Here is a 16,280-nt window from a genome sequence, read left to right as displayed (position 1 = left end):
TTTGAGAAATAAACGCCACAGCTGACCTGAGAGGGGCAGAGCTCAGGCAGTGCAGCAAGTGGTGGGGAGCAGCTGTAAATACAAACTTCACTTGCTTGTCCGGATGCCCACCTCCTGCTGTGTGGCCAAGTCCCCAGCAGACTGTGGACTGAACCATCTGTGGCGGAGGGTCTGGGACCCTTTGACAGAGTACATTCACTAGGTGAGAGAATAGTAGCACTAAACCATAGATGAGTGCATGTGTTTGTTGACTGGTATAGAAAAGCCACGGGGATCTTTCCTGTGGAGGCTGCATGGGGTGCTGTAGAAATCATGGGCTTAGAATGGAATAATTAAGGACAGAATTCAGGTTTTACACTTGCTAAGAAAAGTAATTTTTTCTAAACTTGAGAACTGAAACCTCTCTGAATAATTTCTATTTACTGGATTATTATGAGGGTTAAGTTTAAGTGATAACTATAAAATCACTTAACACCTGCTGGGCACATAAGAAGAGCAGGTGCTAAGAAAGCAGTGTACTGACAGCCTGTGAAGCTGGGCGTGTGTTCTTTTTCTTTCTCCTATATTTCATCTCACTCTTTCTTCAAATGTGTTTTCAGTCAGCATTCTATCAAAAACTGGGCTCTGGAAATCTTAGAGTCTAATGAAAGCAAACAGATACTGTCCCCTGTAGTAGGCTGGAGACTTATTGAGATGTTTACCAAATTCTCTGCTAACACATAGAACAGTCTCACAGGGTTAGTAGCAGGGAAAGACTGAACAGAAGAAAAGAGAAAAATGGTATTTGAGAATTCCCCCAGCTGTCCAGAGGATGGAGAATAAATGGTAGTGGGTATCTGCTGCTGTGAAGAAAACTTAGGAGCAGGAAGACAGAAATGTAAAAAATCCAGAAGACAAAAAATTGATATTTATGGCTACTATTTTTGGTATAAAAATTAACCTGACGTGAAAGTGATTTTACGCAAATGATTTCATGTTGCCTTGTGTTAGTTACAATAGTTAAGGACCAATAATAGTAAAGTATTTTAGTAGCTTAAGAGAACTAGATATTTTACAATCAGCTGTGTGACAGATAACTTTCAAGAGGCTCTGGATGATCCTTGCCTCCTGGTTTCCAGACCATGGTACGGTTCCTTTCCACAGTGTACCCGGGAATGATGGTGAGCTGTCACTTCCAAGGTGAAGTACAAAATTCTGGGACTTCAGTCTTGGATCCCCTTTATCTCCCTTGGATTCCACACACTGAGGGAACTTGGCTGCCAAGTTGTAAGCACACTCCAACAGGCTGTGGAAACCTCTGTGTGGAGAACAAGGGAGCTGCCAGTGACCGTGGGAGTGGGTTGAAGTCACAGCTTTTGGCCCCCACACTCCAGATCACTGCAGCTCTAGCTGACGGCTGACAGCTGGGCTGCCAGGCTGCCGAGCAAGCCCGGGCCAGAGCAACCTGCTAAGCTGCTTTTGGATTCCTGACCCATAGAAGCTGAAATAATATTTGCTGTTTGAAGGATAATTTATTATTTAGCATTAGATATTTGTTTCTAGTTCTTTATCTTTCTCTGCATTAATGGCCTTTGCTAGATGATACTGAAGTTTCTGCTATTAGACATCTGATACATGTCACATTCCTTCCCCATGTTGTTGAACTTGGCCATGTAACTTGCTTTGGCCCATAGAACATGGGCAAAAATGACAGTACGTCTATTTATCAAGACTGTAAGATGCGTCACACACTTTTATGGCAGCTCCTGTCCACCACGCAGAAGAGCTGGTAGCTACTGCCCTCATTAGCTAATGCTTCTTCAGTTGGGGCCCATCAGAAATGGTTATTAACAGAACCACTCCAGCCAAAATGCAGACTAAACTGTTCTTTCGAGACACTAAATTTGGAGAACGGGCAGTCATGATAACGGGGGGCGGGGGAATTTAACTTTGAGACTATCCCTTGAAACAGCTTGTCCTACTCACCAGAGGAAAATGTTGGGAGAAAGGCCCTACTTCCAGTTTACACCTGGATTAAGCCTGCAACTTGGGAGAGTTAGACTAGCATGATTAAATTTCCATGCAGATCCCTCCATCCGCTCTCCCTAGATCAATGAGAAAAAAACACAAGTTATTCTACAGGATACTGGGAAAATCCAGTGCCCCAAATCCTGCCAGGGTACATCTGCGCACACAGCAGGCCTCCAAGATATTCTCTTTGCATGCCTGAAGATAGCTCCTTTCCTTTCCTTGGCCCCACTCCACTCACTTGTTCCAAAGTTGGGAGAGTTTGGGTTGGTGGTAAGTGGTAACTCAGGTGAAAATCACTGGTTGCCCAAGGGAACCTTACTCTGAGCTGCACCTGAGACTTCCTAAAATTGCTTTTGTTTCTACCAGTAGATCTGAATTGAAATAAATATTCCAAGCAGGGCAGGTTTGGAAGAGATTTTTCCTTATTCTAAATTCACAAGTTTAGCTAGTAAAATTTGGATCCATCTGGTACTGTATTTTCTACATACTAACATGTTAGCTGGGAAAGAGTCCTGTGTTACTGCCTCAGAGCGAAAGATACGATGGACTATTTATGATTGTCCTTCCTACATATTGGTACAAGATGTGTGTGTTTCTGGCAAGTGGGCATATGCTAAATGAAGCCTAATAAACACTTGCTTGTATGTTTGAAGGTTGAGATTGCCTAGTCCAGATCTGTCTTACAGTTGCAGAGACACATTGCTGGCTGTGAAATGGATTCTGGGAAATTTACAAATCGGTCAGAAATTCCTAGATGAGAAAGACTTCAAGACAGGAAAGAAAATACCTTGTCACTCTGGTGTCTTGTGATCTAGATTCAGGCCAACTTGGTGTTTCAGGATTGTCATATGGAAAAACTGTTTCTTATAGAAGTTTCCCAACTGGGTCTGCTGAGGAAAATAATCAGTATTTGCAGAGAATATGCAGAGACCTTTGAAAACTGGAGAACAGCTAAAAGATGCAGTTCTAACAGCCACTTCCTCTGTCTTTCAGTGCAAGGCTTAGCTCTGGGCCTCTTTGGTGAATGCCCTGTGAGGCCTGGGGCCAAACAATTTTTGGTGAGGTGTGAAGCAGCAGGTTTTACCACTGTGATAAGACTCAGGATTTCTATCATCTAGGAGGCTGATCTGACTTGAGCAGGAGTTTGAATAAGCAAGGGGTTGAGTCTAAAGGCCCAGTAACAAAACCACAACCACCTGTTACCTTAAACATCACAGAAAAGATGGCTTTGCAGTAATCTTCTCTGGAAACAGTGCCGTTAAATAAACAAGGGCCTGCGATAGCTCAGACCTCACCGAATTATGCGCTCGTTAGCTTTAGTGATAAGGAACCAATGCCTGTCTGTTAGAGCTGGATGTGGGTTTGCTGTGCTCTAATATAGTATTTCTGAATTAACAAACCACAGTTGAACACTGGGATTTGCTGAGATTTAGAAACATTTTTTCTGTTTGTATTTTTTATTCCCGGGGTTCTGAAAAACACATTTCATAGTAAATGTAAGCAGGAAATAGCCTTTGGGAGATTCTCCCCAAGCCTGAGGCTTGGGGAGCTGGGGCAGAAAGGTGAGTGACATCTCCAGGTTACCCAGCTAGCTTATGGTCAAGCTGGAGCACAGCATCAGATCCTTTAAGATTTGATCTATGAATTATTTTTATTATTTTCTCATTTTTATTTTTATTAATCCTTGACATTGATCATATCTATCCTAACTCCTGGAGAGAATCCAATTTCCTGCTTGAATGAAGTAGATGGACCTGTCCTGTGCTGGACTAACAACTGGTGGTCATCTGTAACACGAGCTGAACTGAATCAGCATGGTGCTGTGTGTGGAAGGCCCACTGAGGACTTCTGCCAGCAGTATAAAAAGAGAACGGGAGGGGAAGATGGTAAGCTGTTGATTTCCCTGGAGAAGCTTGACATGCTGGCTTTTCTTATATAACCCCAGCTGTTCTCATCACCGGAGGGGCCTGGTACCTTGCTGTTGGTGAGACAAGCTGCTGTTCGCTTTGGAGGAGCTCTGATCCTTACTTTGAAGCACTGCTTCCTACTGGGAGTTGGAACTTGCTATCTCCTTAAATTCTCTGAAAATAGCCTCTTCTGCTGATTGTGTAAGTAAATGCACTGCGGTCACTAGGCAGTTCCTTTCTCCCATCAAGAAAGGGGCTGCACCTGACCTTAGCTTACTGCAGCCTGAGTTTTGTCTTCGTTTCTTCATCCTCCACCATCTTCCCTCTGGAGTCTCAACGGCTGCACGACATGTGGCAGCTTTCTGTCTCCAGTGGAGATTCCTCAGCCTGCTTGCACAGATCCTTCATCCTGTTGGTGCGGACTTTCTAGCTTCTGCCACTGACTGACCTTTGGGCCTTTCCAGTACAGATCCTTGATGTGGAATTGCATGAGAAATTGTTGTGGGCACTAGGCTTCCAGTTGGACTTGTGTAGGACATTGTCTTGGGCTCTAGGTCTTCATCTGGACTCATGCAGGACATTGCCTTGCGATCCAGGCACTCATCTGGAATCTTGGATCTCTAGTGTGTGGACAGATCTCCTGAACTCTTTTACACTTATAAAAAAAATTCTGTAAATTATGTGTCCTGTATTAAACTATTTCCCTTGCAAACCGTGACTACAACAGGCTCATAGGTTCCTTTATCCCTCTTGGGGTCTCCATGACTCCAGGCAAAGGTATTTTCCACCTCTTGCACTTTTCTTCTGTCAGCTTCACTGGGTCTGACCCTTCTCTCTCACACACTTTTCGTTCTCCCCAACCTCCTACCAGGAGCAAACAATATTTCACACTTGTACTTTATGTCACTTTTCTTTAGGACAAGTGGCCTAGCCACTTAATGGCAAATGCAGGCACTTCAGAGGTCAGCGGAGAGTCCAGCTGGAGTCAGCTGGTTTGCTTATGTTCCGGAAATCATACCTTTCAGCGGACTGTTAACATTGGACCCTACCAACTTGATTTAAAGGAAAAGGTGACCTACCTCTGGGCATGCTCGGGCATAAATTAATAGTACTGTAGTTAAAAACCTATTCTGTAAGATAGTAAGCGGGTAATTAAAGGTACAGATAAGCAACCATTGACATTGACAGTTACCTGCTTCGTATAGTAGTTAGCTTGTAGCACAATGTCCAGAAAGTTAAATCATAATTTTTAATGTCTTTCAAATGTCTATCAGTTAAATGAAGCATGTAATTAAACCTTACTCTTAAAGGTCATTACAACAAATGACAACTGGACACTTCAATGTCTCGGACAATTATATTATCTTTTCTTTAACCTCTTTATTTTTTATCTGTAAATAGGGCTGATACCACATATCATATGTAAATGCCAAGCCATTTAAATTTAACCTCTCCTAGATATTTTTCAAAACTTGAAAATGGGTAGATAAAATTATATGTATGTACCACATATATGTTTCTAAAGTATATATTCATTATAAGATGACTAAATTTAATTAATATATGCATTACCTCACATAGTTGTTGTTTTTGTGGAAAGAATACTTTATATCTACTCCTGTAGAATTTTTGAGACTCTAATATGCTGTCAATTATAATCACTGTATTGTACAACAGATTTCCTGAATTTATCCCCCTTATCTATAAGAAATTTTGTTTCCTTTCAGTTATGATGATGCCTACCACTGCCCCAGCCCCCTGTAACTTACTCTACTCCCTGGTCCTATAAGATCAATTTTTTAACTTCCACATCTGAATGAGATCATGCGAAAATTCTCTTTCCATGACTAGCTTATTGCACTTAACATGAAGTCCTCCAGGATCATCCATGGTATTGCAAATGACAAGATTTCCTTTTACACCTGAATGGTATTCTATGTACATATATCACATTTTCTTTACCAGGTCACTAATGGGTGCTAACGTTGAACAGTGCTACAAGAAATAGGGAGAGTATATATATCATTGATATATTCCTTTTGCATATATACACAGTAGCAAGATTGATAGATAATATTTTTTTTAAAAGAATCTTTATACTGTTTCTCATAATGGCTTTACTAGGTGGTATTCTCACCAACAGAGTGAGCACTTACCTTTTATCTTTTTGATAATAACCATTCTAATAAATATTCCCTAAATATTTAAAAATCATTTATATCACCTACAAATGTTCATCATTACGTTACATAGCATCAAGTATGAGACCACAGTGACACACTTGGATGAAGTTTTAGGTCCTCACTGGGAATATTGTGAGGCAGACTGAGCCAGAACTCCACTCATCACCTGGCCTCTCTCTGACCCCCCTGGCTGGTGAGCTACACCGGTGCTTTAGACTTCAGAAATTAATGAATGATCAGTAAATTTTGAAAACTCTGATTATTTTTTTCCCACTGCACAATCACTTTGATAAATGGGCATGTATTTCTTTGGGGAAAGCTAAGAGGAAAATCCACAGTGTAAGTATTATTATTATTTGTCTGAGCAGCAGGGGTCCTCACTCTAAGAGACTCTCTCTTCTTTATTCCTGTGGTGCTGGATCTGTAAACTGGGTAAGGGGAAATGGTTGTCACTTGCATTTCTGTCGATGCAGCTTGGCAAAATTGTTCAATTCACTTGGTGCTGTGCTTCCTCTTAAGTCATGTTTAGTATTTTGATCTCTTCGGGTTCACTGGAACAGAGTCTAGAGGAAGATTAAAGTTCCTTGCAAGGCACCTCAGGGGAGGTGATTATACCTAAGTTTCCAGATCTGTGATTAACTTAACTTTCTTAGAAAGGAACGGCTTCATCTCTTGACCAAGAAGATGTCAGAGATTCTAGTTCTAGCTGTGTAGTTTCATAGGGATTTACTCAGGACCCCACCCCAATATTCAGAGTCCTACTCTTAGCCAATTAGTAGCTGACTAAAGGACAGGAGATCTTAGGAGGTATATTTGCATTATATTTAAGCTACACACAATACTAGATTTTAGATGTGGCGTTTGAAAATTGTAGTGTTCTGATTTTAGGAGATAAAGGATTCTATTAGGATACTCATATAGTTGAGGCTTTTTTTGAAGAGAGGGAGCTGGAAATTTAAAGCTCTCAACTCATCATTTTTATTCTCTAAGTCCTCATATTTTGAGGCAACCAACCAAAGCATTTTAGTATCAATTTTATGTTATCTGGGGGCTCCTTCAGAGAATTAGAAACCAGTATTCATGATTCTATATAGTTTTATCTTAAGGTACTTCTTATAGAAATTTGATTTTATGCAATTGTGTGAATTCTTTAACAGTTTATGAAGAGTTGTGTGCATATTCTCATGCACACATTATATGTAAGTATACAGCATATATGTTTTACATGTATATGTAATGTGCACTCTTGTGCATATATCTGTATCTTAAATGTACAGAAAATCTGTAGCTGCTGGCAATAGACTAGGATAACTTGAAATTCTTCCACTACAACTTCTGAGAAAAGCTGAGTAAAATGTTCAAAATTCTTTGAAATATATAGCTGAGTCTGCAAGACGAATAAATAAATAATAGGAAACGCCTAGATCCCAGAAATGAAGAGGGAACTGAAAACCAGATCTGCGAGCTTGTGAACTATTTAGAGGCTGCCAGGGCCTTCAGTGTTAAGGACCACAGTATGTGAAATTAGGAGCTAGAACTTGCATGATATGGGGCGTGAATCTGAGGTTTCTGGAAAGGCCAAGCACTCAGAGGCTGAGGGTATACCCTCAGTGAAAGACGGGAGGCAAGGAGAAAACGAAAAAGAAACGAAGTTGAAACAGTGCCAAAGATATGAAAAAGGAAACTTCTGTTTCTTCATGGTTCTTAGTGAATTCACATAAATAAATGAGTCAATGGATGAATGAATAAGAAGCCTAATTCAAGAAAAGGAAACTACAACCCTACGGTTTATATGGGCTTGATAGCAAATGTATATTGCCTTTGTGGTCCAGGAATCTAAAGTGCGTAATAAGTGCCAGGAAACTTACTGCTAAATTGATAAGCAGTGGAATAAACAATAACAATACCAACAAAATAATGACAATTTGGAAGATATAATTTCTTTTTTGTGGGGGATATAGTTTCAAGGTGGAATTGAAGTAGAAGACAATCATTACATGTATTATAGGGAAGAATTTGCTACATTCAGAAGATTTTGTTGTTCTTCTATTATGTACAAGGAAGTTACCCATACTACTTAAGTTCAGAAATTCAGATTTTGTTGATTAATTATGGACTGTATATAGAATTTTATGAGTAATTTGAAAATATGGAAAATGTAATTTCAAAACAAGAGGAAAGCAAAAAAGGAGCAAAATTCTAAAAGAATTTAAGGGCAAAGAAAGTAATTTTTATTAAAAAAGGATAAATAGAAAGTACAAAATAAAATTCCAGAAATCTATCAAAACATATATAATCATTATAAATACAAATAGCCTAACTTATCTAAGAACCAGAGTAGAAAATTTTATTGTATATACAGCTCAAAAGTTGATAGATTAGAAAGACTAAAACCAAGTAAAGTGTTATTGGGGGAATAGGTTATTGGTGGTATGCATAGCATGTATGATGGTCTGGGTTCAGTCCTCACTGTGTAAAATGGACAAACAGAAAAACAAACAACAACAAGCAGATAATGTCATTGGATCGGAATTTTGATTAATACAGTTAGGATGGTAGGTATGATGAATAGTTGTAAAACTCTATTTCTGACAATTAGAAAATACACATCCATTTTAAGGGCAAGAAAAAAAAAAATGTTTACTGACGTAGACCACATTGGTTGATTCAGCCTGAATCAGTCTCAGGGGTCAATCTTTTAAAAAAGTTCCCAAGCAATTTTAATATGTAGAGTTGAGAACCACTGCAATATAGCAATTAAAAATAGATGAGTATATTTACAAGAGGATGAAACCAGACCTCTCTCTTTCACTGCATAAGAGATCAATTAAAATGGACGAAAGGCCTATATATAAGGTATGAAATTATTAGAGAGCACAAGAGAAAAACTTTAAAACATTAGTATATACTTACATTTTGAGTAACCCCACAGAAGCACAGACAACAAAGGCAGAAATAAATAATGGGTTTAAATCAAACCAAGAAGATTTCAGAGAATGAAACAATCACAGAATGAAGGGAAAACCTACAGAATGGAAAAAAGTAGCTGTGAACTCTTTATGTGATAGAGGATTAACATCTAGCATGTATAAAATCTGGTATCACTCCCCCAAAACAAACAAACTCACAATCTGATTAAGAACAAGTGAAGGGGGGCTGGAATTTAGCTCAGCGGCATAAACGCCTGCCTTGCAAGCAGGCAGTCGTGAGTTCCATCCCCGGTACCGATAAAAACGAAAAAGACAAAAAAAAAAAAAAAAAAAAAAAAAAGAACAACTGAAGGATCTGAATAGACATTCCTCAAAAGAAGATGCACAAATTACCAAAAAGAATATGAAAAAATACTAAGGAGCATTAGCCATCAGGGAAAGCAACTGAAAACCACAATGAGATGTCATCTCACCTCATTTAGAATGACTCAATGAAAAAGATGAAAAATAACAAACGCTAGACAGGATGTAGAAATCCTGAAAGAACTCTATAGAGGAGGTATAGAGAGAACTCTATACATTATTGGTGGGAATGTGGTACAGCCTTTATGGGAGAGTATGTTGGCTCCTCTAAAACTAAAACTAGAACTAACACTATTTAGTGATCCAACTAATGGATATAACATCTAAAGGAAATTACATTAGTGTAACAAAAATTTATGTGCATTCTCCAGCTTGTTACAGTGATACTCACCATAATAACTCACCATGGTATTCATCAATGGGTAAATGGATAAAGAAAATGTATGTATATACTCAGTGGGATAACATTCAGCCATAAAAAAACAAAATTCTGTATTTTTAATACTATGGATGAGCCTAGAGGACATTATATTAAGTGAAGTAAACTAGATGCAGAAAGACAAGTATAATACATGTAGAGGCTTAAAAAGTTGATTTCATAGAAAAAGAGAGTAGCGGTGATTAGAGGGAGGATAGAGGGGAGGGAAGTAGAGGAAGGTTGATTATCAGCACTAAAATACAGCTGTATAAGAGAAACAAGTCCTAATGTTCCACAGGAAGTGATGAGTATGGCTTTCGGCAATTTATTATTTATTTCATAAAGATCTAGAAGAGAGAAAATTGAGGCTCCTAATAATATATATAATATAGAAGAAAATGGAAATTATCTTTATTTGATCATTATACATTATATACATATACAAGTTGTCACAGTATACCCTATAAATATGTTATTATGTGTCAATAAACAAAAGGAAAAACGGATGAAATATATTTTTAGGTAATGATATGAATACATGTTATGAAAACTCATATTGAGTAAAAAAGGCCATATATTGTAAGTCAAGTTTGAAAACATAAAATAGTAGTCTGTGACAAGAATATAAGTTGCATATCATAATACCACAGAAATAAGTACAAAGTGATACACACCTCTGAGGAAGAAGGGAAGGAAAATGTGAGGGATGGAGCCTAAGTTACTGTATTTCTAAAAAAGTAAATCTAGTGCATTAACATGATCACAAGTGTGGCAAATGGATGGGAAGCTGTTCTATAATTCTGATGCTAGTGCATATTTGAAATATTTTATACTTTAAAATTTGAGCAAAAACCAAATTTGTAAATGAATTATGGCTCATGGTCCTCCTGGCTCCTGGGTAACACACAGAGTACACTTGTTGATGGGGGAAGGAGCGATAACTAGCTTTTTTTAAAAAATAAGATTTCACAGTGTGCATTATCTTGATTCCACCATGCACTTGGGTTTTTAAGGTTCAAAATTTTGACTTATCAGCCCATTAATTCAAAATGAAAAATAAGACTTTTTCAGAGATCTAAGTATTCCTACTTAAGATATATTCATTTAGGTCCACACCGCACTTTCCAGGTTCTACAGGTTTTTATGTGATAAGGAAGGACTCATATTGAGCAGCAGTGGGGTCGTGAAAGGGAGGTCATGGGTGCTGGAGTACAGGAAATACTTATTTTGAATAGCTTTCTTGATTTCTTTAATTGCTGCTACTGCCTGCAATAGGAGCGGAAATAGGATTTCATAAAGCTGATCTCCAAGCAAAGCTAATTAATAAGTAAAAAGCCATTACGTTTCTTTGAGTATGTGACAATGTTTTAAGAACTTATGAAGAGTGCGGAAGATAAACATAAACTTCTCACAAGGAACTTACAAAGTACCTGGATAAACTTTGCACAAGAAGCAATATAAAGTGAAATGAGGTGGTCTGTACTTGTACCCCAGCTAGTTAGGAGGGCGAGGAAAGAGGATCACTTGAGCCCAGGAATTCAAGACTAACCTGGGAAACATTGTAAGACCTGTATTAAGAAAAAAACAAATCAAAAGACAAAAGAAGCAATTTGCAAATGTGCAAGTGTTTATTATTGACCCAAGTCCAGAGGACCCTGGATTGTGCATGATGGTGTATATGAATACGGATTTTCTTCCTGGATAGAAAATGGGTTGCCTATTCTGGATTTAGTACTAGGAACTCCCTAGAAATCTCTTCCCTAGGTCTTCACGGTAGTTGCGTTCTTTTTCTGAGACCTTAGTTCAACTAATCCCTTGAAGGAAGACTTAACCTGAACCCCACATCACATGGAATATGTTCAGAAATGTTTATGGTGTGGAAAAGAGAGCAGTGTGTTCTGGTAGGCATTCCACAGACATGGACACCAAAGGCGTCATGTCCTTTTTGTGCTTGTGTACTTGAGATTACTCAGGCAGATGCTAGTCAGAGTCCAGAAGTGCTGTTTTCCAAAGTCTGACCCAGAGTACCATGGTGTGGAGATACCTGTAACAGTGATGATAGCACACCTGTGCTCTGTGACCAAGCACATGTATGTGGTATTTTTTCATGGCTTTGGGAACTGCCTTAGACCTTTTGTATTTTAATTTCATGATCTGAGACTACCAAAAATATATTTTAAAAGGTTATAGGATCTGTAAAGAGGTATTTACAATTTGTATCACAAAGAGCTTCTAGACATATAGAAAAAATGCCAATATACTTATGAAAAATGGAGTAGAAATATGATCAGACACTTCATGGAAAAATAAATGGAAACCCATGAAACATATGAAAATGCTCAACCTTATGTAACAGAAACTCACATGAAAACTTCACTGTAATATAATTTTCTTGTCAGATTGGGAAAAATTGAAAATGCTGGCAAAATATTTTGTTGGTGAGGCTGTGGAGAAACTGGCACTCCCATACATTCTAGTAGGAATACAAAATGGCACTGTACTCATAAAAATAAGACAGGGGCCATTATAGTTGTGTACTGCTAAGAAACAATCGTTATTATAAGATAAAGAAGTAAAAATAAGATAGAAAAGTGATCTAACATTCTAACATTTATCTGAGGAACAATTATAGGGGTATATGTTTACATTTGTTGATATTTGTATTTTAAGAAATCAGAGAACAAATAAAATAATTACCTAAAGTAGTAAGAAGAAAGAAGGTAAGAGATCAAAGACTTTTTGAATATACTTTGTTATTTCAATTTAACAGTTATACAGCATAAATATCTTTATACTTGAAAATTTAGATCAATAAAAAAGCCATTAGTATAATTTAAAAACCCAAGTAATTAAAAAAACCAAGTGTGCATTCATGTAACTATATATCCTTACTGTAAAAAAAATAAAAAGAAGTGAAGTCAGACAATAATAATAACAAACACAAATGAAAAAACTTTATGATGACCAGCACAGTGGCCTGTGTCTGTGATCTCAGATACTTGAGAGGCTGAGGGAGGAAGATCACAAGTTTGAGGCCAGGCTCAGCAACTTAGCAAGAACCTGCCTCAAAATAAAAATTTTAAAAAGGACTGGGGTATGTATGTAGCTCAGTGATAGAGCATTAGCCTAGCATGTTGGAGGCTCTACGTTCAATCCTCAGTACCACAAAACCAAACAAAAACTTAATGATACTGCTGTTACTATGTTACTATGGTACCTGAAATGATTACATAGATCACCTTGTAAAATAAAAAACGTGATAGGCTAAAAAATTAGAAACCACCATTTTCCATGTAAAGAGGATAAAAAGAATACAAAGTCACGGAAGCTGAACCATGTTTTGCTAAAGCTGAACTAAAAGTATTAGTGAGTCTATGATGAATTTTTTTCTTTTTAAATACTGGTTTTCTGGTTCTGTCCATCAAAAGATCAACCTAGCAGCGATAAGCACCACGAGTGCTAATACTGTAGCATCTAAACAACCTTGTCTTGTAAAAGCGCCAGAGACTTGGGGAGAAGAGGTTTCACGTCTGAGGACCGGTGACAAGGGGTAGAGATTATCATGCAGAATGAAAGGAGGTTATTGAACACTGCCTTAAAGGGTCCCTACTGGCAAAAAAACAAAGAAGTGTGAGCACTGGAAAAGCTTAGCATGAGGATGAATTAAAATATACTACATATGTTAAAATTCATAAATTCATAGAGGTCCTAAAAACAAAAACAGTATTTGGTCCCTTTTAATATCAACTGTATTTAGACTAAATTTTTTTTTTTTTAATACTGAGGATTGAATTTAGGACTTTGCACTGAGCTACATGTCCCATTCTTTTATGTTTTATTTTGAGACAGATTATCACCAAGGTTCTAAGTGGGATACTTAATTGGATAGCACAACTTTGCAATTGCTGATTATAATAAAGGACCTAGGTGATGACTATCTACCTTAGAAAGGCATAGCATGTACCACCTTGATGGAGTGGTCTTATAAAAAAAGACCGAATTTGAATCCAGCCAAACTTCTAGATTAACATCAACTTATATAGGCAGTCACCATGCAAACAGGAATGTATTAAACAAAACTCTGAGAACTCACTCAGTGAAATCCAGAAGGTGAGAAACTGCAGAAGTAATGACTCAGTTTACTCAACAAACTTCAGGAAAAAAGACTTAAGAATCGTAAGAGAAATATTAAACAAAAGCAAACGTAACTTGTTTAGATCTGATCTGAACAAAAATTACTGGCGCATCCAAAATTTTGAAATTTGAAAGATATATTCACATTTCTCTGATAAATGTGAACATGGTCTGGTGATTTTAAAGCCTTCTGGTTCAATTTTTGAAGTATAACACTGATGTAGTTAGAAACTGAGTCCTTATACTTTGACAATCTGTGACCTCCCATGGAATAATCCTCTGTATGTATGTGTATGTGTGTGTGTGTGTGTGCACGCGCGCACGTGAAGGAAACTTGACAGTAGATGAGGTCATATATGAAATAAGTGGCAGTGAGTTAATGACTGTCATAGTTGGATGTTTATTGTATTATTTTTTGTAATGTTAATTACGCTGGAATTTTACTTTTTAATGAAAATGTTGCGGCAGTGCCTGGCATATCACACACAATAGATGGCTCCCATTTAATTGATAGTGTTTTATCACTCATTTGCATTTCTTAGCATTTAGATCCTGGGTTTCTAATTAGCTTCCTCTCTTCTGATTGGCCTTGAGTCTCTTAAGCTGCATCCTACAGAACAAAAGCAAGTGTGCTTTTGTGTAGTATACGGAATGAAGACATTCTATAATACTAACTGTAATCCTTTAGGTAATACGATTCTTGACCTTTGTGTATTTCTTTTGTTCTTTTAAGTGATCTGCACTTAAATTTACAATAAGAAAAACAACCACTACATTTTGTTTTATTTTTAAATACTTGGGAGCTTTCCAGCCTTCTCAAGGCATTACAGTAGTTCCTTAACAGAAATGTCTTCCTAGAAAGCTGCTCAGTTGAGAACCTGTGAGATCCAACTCACAGGTTTGTACATAAGACCTGCACTGTGGGATGTTAGTAACATGGTGCAGATTATCCAGCCTGCTGTAACATCCTTAGAAGATTTAGGTTTGAAAAGAGGGCTTCGGAGGCCATCTGTACCTCTGAGAATCATTTTCAGGTGTGACTCACTGGTATGAGACCACTGGGTTGTCTAGAGATTGGCTTCTGGCTGGGTTAACCAGATTTGGCATGGGGAAGCTCTGCTGCATCAGAAATAAACTTGCTCCTCCATGATGGCGATGATCTCCATACTTCATAAAGATTTACACTGCTTTATTATTTATTATTTTCTTGACATAGTATATTTACATTTTAAAACATATACAGTACAAAGAGATAAGCAGTGAAACATCTCTTTTTCACTCCTGCTCCCCAGGAACCCAGTTTCTTGCCTAGAAAAAACCAACTTGATAAGAGAATGAGGAATGAGAGAGGAAGAAAGCCAATAAAGGCCATATTGGAATGTTGGGCATGACTATTGAGCGACACTGGGAGACAGTTTAAAATACACTTTGTCTTGTGGATCTTATCTCTACGTATTTGAAAGAGAGGGATACTTTATCTAGTGCAGTGGGACAATAGTGACTTCTCCACATTGTTCTATACCTTGCCTTTTTTCACTGTTTCTTGGTAATTGTTCCATATCAGTGACCAGAGAGCTTCCTCATTCTTTTTTTACAACTGTTCAGTTTTTCATTTACAGTTATATTATATTTAACCACCCTTTGTGTGTGGGGCGGGAGTGGCCATTAGACCGCGGACTTCACCTTCACACTGAGCTACATCTGTTGATTTTTTTTAGACAGGATCTCCCTAAGTTGCACGGGCTAGGCTTAATCTTGCTATCAGCCCACCTCTACTTGAGATGTGCACCATCAGGCTCAGCTGAACCAATTCTTTACGATGTCTCCTTCCATTTGTTTTTCCCATTTTGAGCACTGTGTTTAATAATTCATTCATGGAGGATACAGAAAGGATTTTAATTACTACAAAGAGCTCTGGGCCTTTATAACTTGCTCAATGGATTATATTCTCACTTTGTGTCAAATAAGTGCATGCTACAAATCTCACAACAGATAAATCTACTTATCTTTGAATAGGCAGCAGAGGGGGGCACACCCCTAGAGTGTGGGTTTAGGGTGGTTGGACTGGGGCCTGTGTGGGGTGGGATGGGTGGAGCAGGATGAGAAACTCCGCATTATTGTTTGTCCCTTGTGATTTCTGATCTTCTTCCCTCTCAGGGGCAAATGTCTTCAAGCTTCTACCAGGTGTTTCCAGGGCCACCGAGTCAGGGAACTGGTAGAAAAGTGCAGGAAGGGTAAGAGCTGTCCCAAGAAGGGCCTTTACACAGGACTGTTGGAAATGGGGGCAAAACTGCTAAAAAAAAAACCTTGCAAAAGCAGAAAGGGACCCAGGGTA

This window comes from Cavia porcellus, unplaced genomic scaffold (genome assembly GCF_034190915.1).
Source record: "Cavia porcellus strain 051 isolate PalLab524CR breed Dunkin Hartley unplaced genomic scaffold, mCavPor4.1 scaffold_6, whole genome shotgun sequence".
NCBI lineage: Eukaryota > Metazoa > Chordata > Mammalia > Rodentia > Caviidae > Cavia > Cavia porcellus.
This window is presented reverse-complemented; position numbering follows the sequence as displayed.